A 4242-nucleotide genomic window follows, 5' to 3' on the forward strand; every position below is an offset into this window, starting at 1 on the left:
ATTTCTAGAGCCTGAACCATTAAGGACCCCTGGGCAATCTTCAGCCCACTGTCTATGGATCAAGAAAACTTAGAGGTAATTCAGAAAAGTATTGATACCAGGGAAGTCTTTTACTTCCTGGACACAGAAATGTGAAATTCTAGGTGATCAGGTAAGAATGTTGAGGAAAAGTAAACTACATTATGATGCTAAGAGATATGTTTATTTCTAGAGAATAACTAAGGTTGTAGGAATTAGAATCCCATTTACCGGGGAGAGAGTTGGCAAGAGCCAAGCATGGTAAGAATCTCGGTCAAGTGGGCAGAGTTTGGGGCCAACATTCTAATCTTGAAGAGATTATGGGGCATTATGCAGGGTAACAGACTGACTTTAGAACTGGGAATAAGGTCCAACGCAAGAGTCCAAATCTGGGGCCTGTAACAAAGTGAGGAGTCCAAAGGGCTATTCTTCAGAGGTGTCAGCATCCAGACTCAGCCTAATCGCATCAGATACTCAATTCTGTTTAGCAATGTATCTCAATGCCAAGCCTCACCAGATGGTAAGGCTGAGCTGCTGACTATTTTTGCCCTGAGCAGGCACTAGGGTTTGTATATCTGCAGGCAATGTCCTGTGTCAGAGATGAGAAGAGCAGGGGAAAGGGGACAAGGCAAACTTCTTCCTCTTCTGGCAATGCCTGACTATGAGCCTCAAGGGGCTTCTGCTACAGAACAGCAAAGCCTGGTGGGGGGCATTATTTGAGACATTACCAGTCACACAAGAGGAAAGAGATAAGAGGCAAGAAAAAAAAAGAAAGAATGAGCAAGAGAGATGTCAAGCCTGATCTACAGGAGGGTGAATAGTGGTTGCAATAGTGCTGCCAGAACACTGAGCGTTGGGCCAGCCTTGAGGTGAAGAGGACAAGTCTGGGACTCCACCATGAATTGAAGCTCTCAAGGGAGAGCAAGGAGGTTACAAGCGGTGCGGGCAAAGTCACTGACATAGCCCTGGATTAGCTGAACCTCTAGTGACTGTCAAAAGCCAAAGCAAATCTTCTCTGCAACAAAACTTCTCCAATCCCCAATTTAAGCCCTCAGATGTTCCACCTATTATGACAAACAGTGAGCTCACAAAGATCACTAAACACAGAATGCAAGCCACTATTCCTGAGAGTTGGCAGAAATAACATACAATGAATTTAGAATCCTATGGATTGCAGATATGAGATCAGATATAGAATATGTAGAATATAGAGCAGCTGTGCAAGCACAAATATTATCTAACCCACAAGAAACTTTTGGGAGTAAAAACATGGATTTGTGGGAAAAAATGAAACAGCAAGAAATTAAAATTGTAATTGTTGATACGAAAATATTAATGAGTTAATTAGCAGATTAGATACAGCTAAAGACAGAGTTAATGATTGTCAGATATACCTGGAGAAACTACCCACAATGAAACACTGAGGAGGGAATGGAAAATAAGAAACAGATATTAAGAGATTTGGGAAGTATAATATACATCTACTCAGACTACTGGAAAGAGAGAGTAGAGGAAACAGAGAAGAAGCATTACTCAAAGTGATATTGGCTACAAATTTTCCCAATTTGTGAAAAATATGGACTTACAGATCCAGGAAGAACAGCATATCCCTAGTAAGTCAGTATTTAAAAATCCATGCAGAACATCAAAGACAAAGAGAAGATCTTAAAATCATCTAGAGTGAGTGGAGCAGGGGAATTCACATGGAAGTCAGAGTGGAAGCAGGTCTGAATGGGCTAAGAAATCAGGTCCAGCAAAAGAAACACAGTTACCAAAGTGCTTAAGTCCATGGGCAGGGCCAGTTCAGCCTGGCCTTAGAATTTGGCAGAAATTGTAAGTGCGAATGCTGGCCACAGGGCTGTCACCTTTGTCTGGTTCTGTAAAGTCTGGAACATTGTAGTAGGCGAAAGGACTCATTATTTTATCCCTTGGGTACAAAAACCAGTTATCCTTGACTGCCACATAACATACCAGTAATCACTGGAAATAAAAATTTACAGAATGTCAATGTCATGCTTTGCATCCTTTTCCACGCAGTTGCTATCAGCAATAGAGAGGACTATGACAAGCATGGGCTGCCATCAATCACTATAGAGATCCTCAAATGAATGGTGGCTCACCTTGATGTCAGAAAACTGGTCACCTAGAGAGAGCTGGTCCCCAGAAAAGTGAGTGATGACCTATCCAACATGTTCTTGACACATTTGATCTTTAGGATAAAGTTCTCAGAGCAGTGAAAGCCAAACTGGTGGCTTAGCAGAAAGCAGAGAAGGCCATATTTGTGAAAGAAAAGAGAGCAACAGAACAAGGCAAGCATCATATCTGCCAAGGGCAACTCCAAAGCAGCTGAATTGGGCAACAGTTTGAGCTGCATGGGCTGGACACTCAGGGGACATTGTGTGCAAGCTTCCTTGCTCTTGAAACATTAGCTGCCTGCCTACCTCAGTAACGCTTATTCTAAACTCAGCTCCTCCAGATGACCAGGCCACAGCTCCAATCTTAACATAACCTTCCTCCTGTCCTCACCCTACCAGATCATTGTGAAATTTCATGATTGACTTAAAATGAAGGGGAAAAAATCATTTTAAAAGATCTCAAAGGGAAAAAAATAGCCAGAAAGAAGAAAACAGGTTACCTTGAAGGAATAATTAGAATGACAAAGTGACTTTCCAACAGCAACAGTGGAAGTCAAAAGACAGCAAAATAATATCTTCAAAGAGCTTAGAAAAAATACTTTCAACATAAAGTTGTGTACCCAGCTAAAGTATCTTTCAAAAAAAAGTAAGATAAAGACATCTATAGACAACAAAAATGAGAAGGTTTATACCAAGAAAACTGCTGTAATAGAACTTCTAAAGGAGCTATTTCAGGAAAAAGGAATGTGATTCCAGAAGGACAACCTGAAATACAAGAAGAAATGGTAATAAAGCAGGAAAAATATGCCAACCTATTATAAAAATAGAAAAGAAGCAGGGAGGACAGAAAGGATTTACACAGAGAGTAGCTAGAAGGACAGTGTTGCAAACAGAGTGAACAACAAAAAAATTGAAGAGAGAAGAAAACCTGGGACATGTTGAAGACATGATGGATCTTTGTGAGAGAGCGGCCAGGTTGCAAGAGACATTTTCTCCCTTCTTTCATTATTATTAGTGTCAGTCTTAAGGAGAAGCCTTCAGAATCTCTCTCTGCTCATCCTTACTCCCTGCTGTCCTCTTCCCCTCTCTCTTTCTCCTCCTTCCCAAGAGGCTGTCTGGTTGGTCAGATTCCAGATAAACCCTTGTTTCCTAGGGTGTTGTCTTCCCGTTAAAAAGTCAGTGCATGAGGATATAGCTCTGTCCTGGTCTCTCAGGAGGCGGAAGTGGGGAGGTCAGGGCCAGCTCTTGCATAGAAGCAGACCAGGCATATTGCTCTTTCTTTTTCTCTTTTGCTTTTATGTGACCAGTAGTAAGTTTTTCCAAACACTCTTCACTATGTGACAGCCAGGTAAACCTACTGCTCCAGCAACAGCCAAAATTAATTTAGTCCTACATATTCAGGACAAATACATTTTCTTTTGCCACATGTTGCCCCCCAGTTCCACCTGCTGGAATGTGTAGGTTTGTATTGCCCACCTTAGGGGTTAGATCTGTGGGTTAGGCATAGGACGGTGAGAAGTATGGTAGGAGATGGCGAATAGAGCAAACCCCATAATCTGTTTTGGACTGGAACTCATACTGTTTAGGCCTAACTGGCATAGAAATAAAGGACCCTCCTATTTTATCCAGCAAAGGACGTTGAAATTCTATGCACGCATGGGGAATATCAACTATGACCTGGGATTTGGGTATTTAGGGATCCCTTGGCTATAGCACCATGTATTATCACCTACTTACGTTAAGAATTCTAACAATTTCCTGAGACTGTTATAATTTAAAGGAAGTTTCTAAAAACAGCATTATTGAGGTATACTTACATACAATAAACCATATACATGTAAATTGTGCCATTTGATGGATTGTAATATATGTATATATACATGGAAACTTAAAACACAATAAAGAAAGTGAACATATACATCATCCTCAAAAGTTACCTTAAGCCCCTTTGTAATCCTCTCCCCCATCCCTTCCTACCCTCCCCTCCAACTTCATCCCCAGATAACCACTCATCTGCTTCTATCAGTGTAGATTAGTTTTCACTTTCTAGAATTGTATATAAAAGGAACCATACAGTATTTACTCTTCT

At 41.0% G+C, this 4242-nt stretch overlaps 1 pseudogene; it reads left to right on the forward strand.

The window, feature by feature from the left end:
* The first annotated feature begins 508 nt into the window (after window positions 1-508).
* LOC123278945 (prohibitin 1 pseudogene) lies at window positions 509-2447 on the forward strand (annotated as a pseudogene).
* Window positions 2448-4242: the final 1795 nt, after the last annotated feature.

The sequence above is a fragment of the Equus asinus genome, chromosome 20 (assembly GCF_041296235.1).
Source record: "Equus asinus isolate D_3611 breed Donkey chromosome 20, EquAss-T2T_v2, whole genome shotgun sequence".
Classification (NCBI taxonomy): domain Eukaryota; kingdom Metazoa; phylum Chordata; class Mammalia; order Perissodactyla; family Equidae; genus Equus; species Equus asinus.